Source organism: Onychomys torridus, chromosome 9 (assembly GCF_903995425.1).
Source record: "Onychomys torridus chromosome 9, mOncTor1.1, whole genome shotgun sequence".
Classification (NCBI taxonomy): domain Eukaryota; kingdom Metazoa; phylum Chordata; class Mammalia; order Rodentia; family Cricetidae; genus Onychomys; species Onychomys torridus.
In genome coordinates, this window is record NC_050451.1 from 102948009 (window position 1) to 102961651 (window position 13643).

At 41.2% G+C, this 13643-nt stretch overlaps 1 protein-coding gene across 4 annotated transcripts in view; it reads left to right on the top strand.

The window, feature by feature from the left end:
• The window catches only part of Gpc5 (glypican 5), a 1359592-nt gene that overhangs the window by 21304 nt on the left and 1324645 nt on the right, over nt 1-13643 (top strand). The window lies entirely within an intron of this gene.

Here is a 13643-nt window from a genome sequence, read left to right on the forward strand (position 1 = left end):
AACAAACCACATTCAACCTCACCTTGCCAATTTCTCAGCTGATCTTGTTTCTTCAGACTGGAAGCCTCTGAATCCTCATCGGAATGGATCTCAGCTGAACTGCTGCTAAAAGCTAAAAGCTTAAAAAGGCTCTAGTTCCTGGCCCTCGTGCCTTATATACCTTTCTGCCCTCTGCCATCACTTCCTAGGATTAAATGCATATATCACCATGCCTGCTGGTTTCCAATGTGGCTTTGAACTCACAGAGATCCGGATGGATCTCTGCCTCTGGAATGCTAGGATTAAAGGCATGTGCTACCACTACTTAAACCTATGTTTAATATAGTGGCTGTTCTGGTCTCTGACCCCCAGATAAGTTTATTGGGGTGCACAATATATCAACCACATTCCACTTCTCTGATCTTTCAGCACTCACCCGAATACCTGGTCCCAGGTTTGTTTTTATTAATATCTTCTAACAATTTGACCTACATACCTGGCTATTTCTGAAACAACCGCCGCACTGACACTATGTGTAACCAGTCAGTTTTCCTCGAGTGGCCATAGATCTCATCAAAATGACACATGTTCCAGTGAGAGAGGCCTTCAAGAGAAATGCCAAGAGAAAGAACTGGCTTGCTCTTGGTGGACTCTATGCCATCTTTAGAAGTTTTACTAGCCTCACAGCTTCAAAGGTCTTAAACCTACCTTGATAGAGAGTGGTGTATTATAGCACCTCACAGCTTCCTTTCAGTTTCTAAATATTTGGCAAGAAGATGTTCTTGAAGGGTGGGAGGAGGGAATTTGTTGTTTTATAACATGTATCATTTATTGTGGTTAACAGAAAACTGACCTTTATCTTAGTGTGTTGGTACTGAGGACATTTCCAACATTTACCAACAGTAAAGCATTAGTAGTTATTTATATATATATATATATCTCATAGATGTATTGGCAGAGGTGTATATTTGAATCAAAAGAGAATGTGTATTTTCCATCAGTTATCTTTACACAAAATGTATTAGGAAGTAAAACACACAGGTTGTTTGATAAAACGTAATGCATACACTCTTTTTTTATCACTGTCTTGGGCAAGAATTTGAACTTAGTCTTCCTGTGAGTTCGATCTCCACCACAAAATTCTCTTTAATGCCATGTTACACTGTGATAATCTGTAAACCCACTTCTAAGCAGCAGCCCCCTGGAACTTCCTCCTCTTGTATGATTCTTTTGGTATATTATTCTTTCTCTATTGTACTTTGACTTACATACAGATCTGCTAAGAATCTGGGCCATTTGGCTTTTGGAGTTTTCCACAGTCCATATATTGCTGATTGCACACTGAGGATGCAGGGTAAAAGTATTCCTTAGTTCTTCCCATTTGCTGTGGTTTGGCAGTTGGATTCAGATGGGATTAAATTCAGGTTGGATCTCTCTGGCCAAGATGCTGCTTTGGTACTTGGCAAGGCTGGAGAAGAGGCTTCGTGTCAGCCTCCTTTTCCTTTGCTTTCATCTGAACAGCTATTTGTTGCTTAATGCCCATCTATGAATTTGTCTGGGTGCTATTCTAACACTTTACTGGAAAGAGAGACTGGCTTCACCTACCGTTTGAATGCCCTGGCACAGCTTCCTTCTGAAAGGCAAGGTAAATAATTGCTTCCTCCTCTTTATCAACCAGTTTCCAGAGGTGAATTCTCTACAGTCTTGAATATGACAAAATTGAACTTTCCAAAAAACGTAGTGTCTATGGGGAGGGCATAGGGAGAGAGAATTTGGTGAGAGAAGCTGATATTGGGGAGCATTTGGAGGACAGTAAAGAAACCAACTGCAGTGGAAACTTGCTGGAATCTATGAGAGTGACCCTTTCGAGGATCTGTAGTAATAGAGGATATGGAGGAACCTGAACCAGCCATCTTCTGCAACCTGGCAAGACTTTCAGTGGTGGGACTGGATTGAGTTGTTGTCTGAGGGGGGCCCATGGAGATCCCTAAACAACTCAGGTGCTGATGCAAGGACAGAGTGTCACTGTCCAAAAACTTACAGCAGGGCCTCATTGCTGAGGACAACATCCTCATAGCTTATTGAATATAGGGAGGTCAAGCTGGTGCTTTCATGGAGCCTTACTCCTACATCCTAGTCTCTTTGGCAAGGAAAGGTACCCTGCAGGCCACCAAAGAGGAACCAGGACACCAACCCAACCATAAAACCCTCCACTTACATTCTGTTCTACCTGCAAAATATTTTAAGGCAATGGTGGCTCAGAATTTGTGGGAGTGGCAATCCAAAGCTTAATTTAACTTGAGGTCCACACCATGAGAGGGAGCCCATGCCCTACACTGCCTAGATAGCCCAGAACTGGAGATTAGATAGCACAGAGACCTAGTGTAGAACCAAGCATGACTGACAGAAAAAAGAAAAAAAAACAAACAAACAAAAAAGCAATTAAATGATTCTTAATGATATTCTGCTGTACTCATAGATCAGTGCCTTGTCCAGCCATCAACAGAGAGGTGTCCTCCAGCAGCAGTTGGGAGTGGGTGCAGAGACATACAGGCAGACATTATGCAGAAAGAGAGAGAGAGAGAGAGAGAGAGAGAGAGAGAGAGAGAGAGAGAGAGAGAGAGAGTTGGACTCTACCAGGTCCCTCCCCTTAGAGCTTGGGGAACCCCACAGAAGAGGGGGAGAAAGACTGCAGGAGTCAGAGGGGATGGAGGACCCCAGGAGAACGTGGCCCACTGACTCAACTAAGCAGGACTCACAGGAGCTCACAGAGACTGAAGTGGTGATCACACAGCCTGCATGGATCTGCACCAAGTCCTCCCTCTGTGTATTTGTTATGGTTGTTAGCTTGGTGTTCTTGTGCAACTCCCAACAGTGGGAGAGGGTGTATCTCTGCTCTTTGCCTGCTCTTAAGACTCTTTTCTTCCTGTTGGTTTACCTTATCCAGCCTTGATATGAGGGCTTTTGTTCTATTTTATCTTCTTTTGTCCTGTTTGGCTGTTGTCTTTTGGAGGCCTGCTTTTTTTTTTTTTTTTTTTCTGAAGAGGAAATGGAGGGGGAGTGTATCTGAAGAGGGTCTGTGTGTGTGTGTGTGTGTGTGTGTGTGTGTGTGTGTGTGTGCGCGCTAGGAGGAGTAGAGGGAGGGGAAACTGTGATTGGGATGTATTGTATGAGAGAAGACTATTTTCAAGGCATTTGATTTTATGAAAACCATGGTTTTCGTAAAAATCTATTTTCTAAAGTTTGGCTGCTAGATAACTTCTGGAAATCTTCTTTTGTCATCAACTGAGTATGGCTCTACAAGTCTTGTTCAAGCTCTAGCCCCAAAGTAGCGATGTTTGGAGCTCTTGATTTTAAGGAGGCCATGAAGGTCACAGGGCAGGGCCCATCCATCTGACTGCTTCCCACCATGAGAAGACAGAGACTCTGGAAGTGTACATGACTAATAGGTCCCAGAAGCTGATGCCATCTGTTTGCCAGGGAGAGACCAGCTCTGTTGGCAGCTGGCTCTTTGATTTCTTCTCAAGAACTGTGAGACAAGTCATTTCTATCCGTTGACTCACAGGTCTGTGGTGTTTTGTTATGGTTGTTCTGCCAGACTAACCCTGGTCCAGATTCCTCTAGTAGGGCTGGGGTCTTCTAGTAGGGCTGTGGGGTCCTGATAGGACTTCTCTGCTAGCAGGTGAATAATAGGTTTTAGCAGCTGTTATTTATTTTCTGCCCCAAACTGAGGACAAACCATTTCCTTTTGAAAGATTTATTTTAGCTTATTTATTTATGCTGTGGATATCGCTCTGTGTAAATAAAGTTTTGATTGGCCAGTGGCCAGGCAGGAAGTATAGGCGGGACAAGAGAGAAGAGAATTCTGGGAAGTAGAAGGCTGGGGGAGACACCGCCAGCCGCCGCCATGAGAAGCAACATGTAAAGACACTGGTAAGCCACAAGCCATGTGGCAAAGTATAGACTAACAGAAATGGGTTAATTTAAGATAGAAGAAGCAGATAGCAAGAAGCCTGCCACGGCCATACAGTTTGTAAACAATGTAAGTTTCTGTGTGCTTTCTTGGTTGGGTCTGAGCGACTGTGGGACTGGCAGGTGAGAGAGATTTGTTCTGACTGTGGGCCAGGCAGGAAAACTCCAACTACATATTTATCTATTTATTTATCTATTTATTTATCTATCTATCTATCTATCTATCTATCTATCTATTTATTTATTTATTTATTTATTTATTATTTGGTGTGTGTGTGTGTGTGTGTGTGTGTGTGTGTGTGTGTGTGCGCTCGTGCTCACGCGTGCGCGCTAGGTGCATGGGAATTCAGAGGCCAGATAATGGTATCCTATCTTCTGGAGCTGGAGTTGGGAATTCAGAGGTCTGTGGAGGCCAGAGGATAGGATACTATTATCTGGAGCTGGAGTTGTAGGAGATTGTGAGCCTTTGACATGGGTGCTGGAAACCAAGTTCAGGTCCCGTGCCAGCACAGTGTGCATTCTTACCAGCTGAGTCATCTCTCCAGGCCCTGAGCCCTTTCTTCAATAAATGCCAATTTCTTCTTGAGATAAATGTTAGTTCATGGCCATAACCCGGGTACTGAGGAGGCCCTTCCTCTACATCAGTGGTTCTCAACCCTCCTAATGCTTTAATGACAGAAACTGTAACCTTTAATACAGTTCCTTGTGTGGTGACCCTAACCATAAAATTATTTTGTTGCTACTTCATAACTGTAATTTTGTTACTGTTATGAATCATAATGTAATTATCGAATATGTGACCCCCAACAGAGTTGAAACTCACAGGCTAAGAAAGGCTGCCCTATACTAAGTCACTATTTCTAGGCCTTTCCTAAGATACTAGGAAATATACTTCTTAACCATAAAATTCATGATGATTTTTATTTATATTTCAAATTCAAGAATACTGGGTTTTATTTAATCTTGTTTTATTACATATGGAATAAGTCCTAATTTCCAAGAATACAGAGTGGAACTCAAAATAGAATTTGAATATTTCACAATTGCTCACTTAAGGCTGTATTAATGCAACATCCTCAGAGTAACATGCATTTGTTTGTTTTCAGCACATCTTGAGAGCAGTTTCCCCTCCCTCCATGCCTCCCATTTCTCCCAAGATGCATTTTTAAATTTCCCTCTTCCTCTGTAGGAATCTCATCTCCCTTTAATATTTGTTTCCACTAAATTTCAGACATTTTCATTCATTTTGATTTTTCACAATTTGTGTTTTCCCCCTGGTTTCTTCTTCCAGCACGGCCTGTGGGTCACCACCTCTGTGTTTCTCCAGTTGAGTCTTCACAGAGACGTTCCTTGTCATCTTCATTACTTCCCGAGTACTGTCACCTTGACTGTTGGGTTTTCTAATTCATCTCTCTCTCTCTCTCTCTCTCTCTCTCTCTCTCTCTCTCTCTCTCTCTCTCACACACACACACACACACACACACACACACAACCAAACAAACAGAAGCTAAATGAAAAAAAAAAAAAATGAATTCCAGAAACTGCTGATGTCAAATCTCACACACACTCATCCTAACAAAATGGGAGAAATGGAGAACATCCTACAGAGAACATGCCACAGAAAGGGTGTAGTTAGAGTTTTCCTGCCTGGCCCACAGTTAGGACAAATCTCTCTCCCCAGCCAGGCCCATAGACGCTCAGAACCAACCAAGTAAACACACAGAAACTTACACTGTTTACAAACTGTATGGCTGGATCAGGCTTCTTATTATCTACTTCTTCTATCTTAAATTAACCCATTTCTATTAGTCTGTACTTTGCCACATGGCTTGTGGCTTACCATTACCTTGTCATGGTGGTGGCTGGCAGTATCTCCCTGCCCCAGCCTTCACTTCCCAGAATTCTCCTCCTCCTTGTCCCGCCTACCCTATCCTACCTGCCTGGCTACTGGCCAATTAGCACTTTATTTACTTTAACCAATCAGAGCAACACATTTGACATACAGAACATCCCACAGCACTTCCCCTTTTCTTTTAAAAAGCAAGGTTTTAACTTTTATATAGTAAAATTTCAGATAACAAAACAATTATCAAGCAAGAATTACAGTACAATATTAAAGAAGATATCCTATCTACCTTATATTTGTGAGTCTAAGGTTTTATATTTAACTTATCTTTTATCATAACCGAGGAAATTATAACTATCTAGTCTTCAACCACATCAAAGACCTCAGAAGGATATATTATTACCTGAGAACCAGAAGGATGCAAGCAACTTTCGGGAGTGTTGCAGAGTAGACAGAGACAGCTGGCAGCCTGAACAGTCACCTAATGTTCCTTTGTAAACTGGGGGCATTTGTCTTCAGCCCACAGGACTAGAGTCTCTCATTCACTTCTCTCAGTGTCCTGTAGAATATCTGGCAGTTTCCTCTGCAAAGCAGGAACCTGAAGGACCATTTTGTCAAGCAAAGTTCAGTGGTCACCTTTCTATGGGTCCTGCATGTCCAGTTGATCAAGCAGTCCAGACCAGAACAGTTTCTGGCCCAAATGGCTATTTTTGCCAAGGTGAAGATAAACTCCATATGAAGTGTCTTCAGTGCCCATCCTCCTCTCTGAAGTAAATCAGTGATGCCAGGAGCAGACATGTCTTATTGTCTAGAAAGTCTAAATTTTAAAAATCTTTTAAGTGCCATATTCTGTAGACCTTTGAAGTGTTTGAAGATTACCTGTCTATCTGAAATATAATCTATGTATACCTAGAAAAGTTAACATGACCATAAGTTTGACTATCATAGAAGACTAATTGATCTGTATTTCTTAATTATCCATTACAATTTAAATGAGTTGCATAAACATAATATATCAAACGAGAGTAGAAATATATATATAGTATAACAAAATTAACTTTAAGTTAAATCAATAGGCTAAAATCTATACCAATGTAAGACATTTTAAACAAGTTGTTGTTCTTTAAAAGTAAGTTCATTAATCTACCCTTTCATCCTATTATATCTATATCATATGCCCTTTTTTATTTTAGAAAGAGATCACATTTATAATCAATGTGATTTAAATAAAAATATTGGTTTTAGTCTGTCCCACACCAGAGGGCTCTTCTGATTTGGGATACAAGAATCTCTTTTTTTTATTGCAATATGTCTGTGTTTAGAGAAGGAGTGAGCCAATTCCATCTCCAAAGCCAGCTTGATAATTTTGGGAATGTGGGCGTAGTTTTTCTTACTACTTCCTGCTGGAGGGGGGCGCTGTATCTTATGGGGACACAAAGAAAATTTTAGGATTATGGAGTAGTCCATGAGGGTGAACCTCTGAGCCAGTTGCCTTGAAACCATTCTGGATGTTGGATCATCTGGGCCATGGTGTCATCGGAGACCTTTCAGGTGGTCTTGGCTGATCAAACCTGATGTATCTTAATCTGGAAGAAATCCACAGCCTCTGGCTTTCTGTGGAAACAAAAGTAGAGACTCTTTTCCAAAGCAACATGTCCTAACACCCAAATTTTGAAGTCAAGGTACCTTTAAAATTTACATATTTGTTTAACTCAACAGCTTTTACAATCAAATCTTTTTTTGCAGTTAAAAATCCCAAAGACAACACAAACCAGATTCTCTGTGTAATATCCATCTTTGTAAGACTGAAAGGATGTTGTGGCTGCTGGCTCTGCCCACCTCAGCTTCCCAGCATGGCAGTGGTACAGTTTACCACTAGCTCTGGGTCTGGAGCCATGTATACCATCAACTATCAGAAGCAGTTCTATCAAAGCAGTGCATAGCCCAGAAACTTTTTTTTTTTTTTTTTTTTTTAACTAGCAAAGGCTAAATCTACCACGCATCAGAGTAAAGTGCCACTTGTAGACTCCTCATTCCCTCCACAGTGCAGGTCAGACGCACACACCAGCAACCCGCCATAGTAGCTCAAACCAGCAGGCTGCCGCTAACTTGAGAGAGACAACTAGGAAGCTGTTTTTACCTCCGTTTTAGAATCTTTTTTCTCAGGTTTTAGGTGGAAACTCTTGCCTACACGTTGGACTAGCAGTTATAGTTACAACTTAGTATATATATATATATAATCTTAGATAGAATATATTAAGTATTAGAGTCAGGTTCTTTAGGATAGGACACCTTTTGGAATGATCTTTGTAACATGCCACCTACCTACGCTTTAGACTTCCCTGGATTTTAGTATATGTATTTGCTTGATATTGTTTGCATTTATTGTAATTCCAGCTTATCTAGGTCATTATCCCTCATTACTCCTGGACAATATTTGATAACCATTTCTTTGTATATAGTCTTGTATTAGGTTAGAACCTTCTATTTAGACAAAAGGGGGAGATGTAGTGGGTAGCCATTCCAGCCTTGGCCTGGAAGTTCCAACCTCAATTGAGGATTCCGTAATGGTCACGCCCACAAGGCGGGGCTGAGGGAGGATGCTGAAGACCCAGGATGGAGAGGAGAGGCTGCTCTTGGTTCCGGAACCCTGGATGCTGGAGGTAGATCGAGCAGAGTTCTCCAGAGAACACCGCCGGACTGCGCCATACCTTTCCCAGACCCTGCAACCTATCCCTTCATTTGTAAGCTACTCCACAAAATAAACCTCTCTTTTAACTTGGAGTGGCCTTAATAATTTCACCAATAAAAGGGTGCCCAAAAACCAGATTAGTGATTTAGCTACTCTGTTGCAGAACCCACTAAAAGATAACGATATACCACACAATGATTTCTGTCATTCATTCTTATTTGTTTGTTTAGTTTTTCGTTGTTGTTTGAATATTTGTTTCAAGATAGACTCAAAATAGCTTTTCTGATTTTAAAGAACTTCCTTTTCTATTGTTTTAGTGTAAGATTTATAAAACATGACTGCTGGGATCGACATGGTGGTCCATTTCAGTAATACTAGACTTGAGAGACAGAAGCCAGAGGCTCACCATCAGGTGAGAACAATCTAGTTTACATGGAGACTTCTAAGCCACCCTGAGCTCTGTGCTGACGCCCTATCTTAAAAGTCAAAGTTGAGAAAGAAACAAAGAAAGGAAGGAAGGGAGAAAGGGAGAAAGGGAGGTAGGTAGGTAGCTCAACGTGGCTATTTGTTTTCTGCGTGTCCTCAGTTGATTTATTCCCTTGCTTTGCTGATAAGTCTGTCCAGCATTTCTACATGTGACACAGGACATTACCAGCTACAAAGATCACCTTCTAGAACATTCTTAGCTTTCTGTGCCACCTGTGGTTGGTGGGCTGCAAGTTGGAAAGTTGCCTGGACATCTTCCTATTTCTCCTGGCTCACTTACGTTTTGAGTCTACTTCCAAAAGCTCTTCTACCAAGTTGGGGTTTGTCCTCAGAAAGAGCCCTGCCTGAGTGTGTGGGGTCAGGGCTGTTCTGTCCAGCCCTGCCTTTCCCTAAAGGGGCTTTCAACATTGCCAAGTCCATTGGTGTGTTTTCCTGTGTTTGTTTGCTACTTAAGACTCTCTTCTTTGCTGTCAGCCACTTCCTTTACTGCCTGCTCCCCTTCCCTCCTCCCTCCTTCTCTCCCTCCCCCGTCCCTCCTCCCTCCTCCCTCCTGCCTCCCTCCCTCTCTCCCTCCTTTGCTGCTCTTATACTCTGATACTGCAAAGATTGTGCTGTTGATAGTTTTTCCTTCTTGTTTGTAGTTTAAAGCTTTGGAGATGTCATATTATACAGTGTGTTGTGAGTTGATTTTTTTTTTTTAATTTTTAAGGAAAATTTTCTGGTTATATGTGAGGATCTAGAAATAGTGAAAAACCACAATGTTGCCACCACTGTCTTAGCAGAATGCCTCGTGGTGTTTCTGTTTTAACTTGATAAACAAGTACTTAAAAAGGCTGGCAGCTGTGAGTGTTTTATGTTGGGAACAGACAGGAATTGACCACCTCCTCTCCACTCCCACCCCAGTTGCTCCTGGATGAGAACATAGAGAAATCCTGCCACCTTGGCTGATGATTCCTTCTGTGAACTGCTTACTATTTGATTTTTAATTTCCTTTTATTGTTAGCTTTCCATGCAGAGTTTGAATTTATTATTCGGGAACATGATACCTGCTTTTTAGCCAGGGTTGTCTTGCCATTTCAGAGAGTGTTGGGATTATGCCATGTTCCTTGAAGCCAAGCTTTGATATCTTAGAAAGAAAGGAACTTCCTGTTACCTGTGGTGCATGTCTGTGTTCTCTCTGGCTCTGCTTTCTCATGATGCCTGTTTTATTTACTGTCGGAGAACTGCAGTGTGGGCTTTTTATCAGCAAGCATAATAACATGGCCTTTGTATTTACACTGTGAACAGGTACCGTCTGGTCTTTTCCCTGAAGATTTTGTTTACTTTAGAATCTTGTCTTTCTTTGGACAGATGTAAGAAGAAAGGGAAGGTCCTTTTCAAATCATCTCTTTTTTGCCTGCATTGGTACCCCAACTTTAAGTCATTTAAACATACCTTGTAGGTAATAGTGATTAAAATGTACGCAATTAAAAATAAGGTGACGAGATCGGGCACGTTCAGGGTGGTATGGCCGTAGACTATGATAAATGAAGACCACATGAGAATAGGAAGAAGCAAAGTGCTAGAGAGGTCCCCAGAAATCCACAATGATACATCCACTGTAGACTACTGGCAATGGTCAAGAGAAAGCCTGATCTGACCTAGTCTGGTGATCAGATGGCCAAACACCCTAACAGTCAAGCTTGAACTCTCATTCAATAACTGATGGAAGTGGATGCAGAGATCCTTGCCCAGGCTCCAGGTGGAGCTCCAGAAGTCCAATTGTCAAGAAAGAGGAGGGATTGTAAGAGTGTGAATTGTTGAGACCAAGATTGGTAAAAGCATAGGGACAAATAGCCAAACTAATGGAGGCACATGAATTGTGAACCAAAGGCTGTGGAGCCCCGAACTGGATCAGGCCCTCTGGATAAGTGAGACAGTTGAGTGGCTTGAACTGCTTGGGAGGCATCCGGGCTGTGGGACAGGGACCTGTCCTTAGTGCATGAGCTGGCTGTTTGGAACCTGGGGCTTATGCAGGGACACTTTGCTCAGCCTGGGAGGAGGGGACTGGACCTGCCTGTGCTGAATCCACCTGGTTTAAATGAATCCCTGTGGGAGTCTTGGCCCTGGAGGAGATGGGAATGGAGGGGAGGGGATGGGGGGAAGGTGAGGGTGGGAGGGGGAGGACAGGGGAACCCATGGCTGATGTGTAAAATTAAAACACAAATATAATATTATATATGTGTATATATATATGTATATATATATATGGTGACTTTTGAATTGTGGTATCGTAGGTCAGATTGGCTTGAAACTTAGTCTTGTGTTCCCATTATAAAATTTCAAGATTGTAAGTGAAAACTTCAGCCAGTACAGACCTTCATTAACAAGGGACTGCCTATCTATGGAGATGGAATGGCTGTTTTTACTGTGAGCTCTGATTGTAGTGGATTCTCTTCTACATGTTCAGAACAGCAGTGGGAACAATTTGTAGCATCTTTCTAATTGTAGCTTCCATCATTTAAAATTGGGCAGAGAGGCAAATGACTGCTCTACAACTACATTTCAGACTAGTTGATTTTGAATAAATCTCGTTTGATTGTTCCTAATCTTAAATTTATTATCCTGAAGCTTTCTAAACAGATGCCTCCTTTCTAAGTAGTGGGAAGAAATGGCCAGTTATATTCATAAACCAACTAATTATAGGTTTAAGACTTGCTTTCCCTCTTAGTAGAATAATGGTGGCGATTATGATTTGAGAGTCAGCTTGTCTGTTTCCACACTTCAGCTCTACCAATTTTTTCTATTGGTGTTTGACACAGGACAATTGTATATTTTTCTCCTTCCTTCCTTCCTTCCTTCCTTCCTTCCTTCCTTCCTTCCTATTCTGAGATAAGGTTTCACTATATATTTCAGGTTAACCTACAGCATCCTGTGTAACCCAGACTGACTTTGCATTTTGATTCTCCTCTCTCTACCTCCTAAGACAGGTGTGTACTACCCTACCCAACTAATATAAAAGAAATTTTTTTGAGATGTTGGACATTGAATCAGGGCCCTACATATACCAGGAAAGCACTCTACCACTGAGCTACATCTTCAACTTCACACAATGAAGTCTGAAGCATCTTTCAGACTCTATTTCTTTGTACATGAAATGTGGCAGTAATGGTGTATAGATCATAAAGCTGATGTAAGGATTAAAGGATATAATACGTCTATATTATTGACTGTTTATGATATACTGGGCATATCCTCAGTGACTGGAATAATTGACAAGTGGGAAATGGTCCACCTGGGAATTTTCAGTATTAGTAGGAGAACTAATTAATTAGGATTCACACCAAAGAACATAAAATCTTAGCATTGTAGTGGAGAGATATATGTTCCCTTGTAGATATATATTATAAGGACTTGAGCTGTCTCAGAGTCTGTGAGAAAGAGAAGGGTTTGCTTCTAGTTTCAGAGGCTAGCCCATTATTAAGGTGGGAGCATGGCAGCATACAGACAGGTGCTAGAGCAATAAGTAGCTGAGAGCTCCATCATGATCCATAGGCAGAGAAAATGAGAGTGACACACTTTTTCCAACAAGGCCACACCTCCTGGTCCTTTTAATTCTTTCAAATAGTGCCACTACCTGGTGCCACTACCTGGTGCCACTACCTGGTGCCACTACCTGGTGACCAAGCATTCAAATATATGAGCCTATAGGGCATTCTTCTTCAAGCCACACAGAGGGTGTGTTGTTCAGGGCGCTTTATAGGCCAAGCATGGGAATGTGAGCTAGAAAACAGTGTTGCATCTGGAGGCATGTTTGTAATAACCTACTGTTGTTATTTTGAAACCCTTCTTAGTTATTCTCACACTAAGTAGGTTTATATGTTTCAATACTTGTCGTTTCTTTTTTCTATTTATTATTGTGCTTTTCCGAATGCTAATCCCCTGATTCTTCCATTTAGGAATAAACCTGAGAAGATAGCTTTGTTTTCTTTCAGTCAATTTTACTATTTGAAATAGAATTTGCTTTTGTATAACTTTAGGTAAGATAAATGAAAGAATGCCAACTTATTACCTACTGTGATGTTTATAAATATTTCATGCTCCTTAGCTTTGTAAAATGCCCAGATATTGTCATTTGTTGTTTAACTTCAGCAAACAAAAGCCAATATTGTTGGAGTTGTTGGTATCCCATGTTGGCAGAAAGAATAGAGTGACTTTTCATGTTTTGGCTTTTTTGAAAAATCAACTTTAGTAAAGAACTCTCAGACTATCTCTGAATGTGGATGAAGGGCTTGAAAGGGAGCTGCTACATTGGCACAGTGTATATGTGTGTGCATGTGAACATATTTTATTTTTGTTCATTTCAGTAATAATATTAGTTAATGCAGAGCTGAATGTGGTTGCTCTGAACACTGTCAGAAAGAAAAACTGTGAGTAGGCAATTCAAACAAACTTTCAGTGACCATTACATAAAACCCAGGTAGCCTAACCTATCAACTCTTTGCTCAAATATTTAGTGCAAAGAGGAATACCTTTATGAAACAATATGGTGTGAACCTCTAGGCATCCCAAGGATACTTGGACTCAGTGTAGGATGATAGATACATTTTCTGATAGCAAATGCACTTGAAACTCAATTTCCCACACTATACACAAACCTCTTGCATGCAGGATTGGTCATAATGTTTG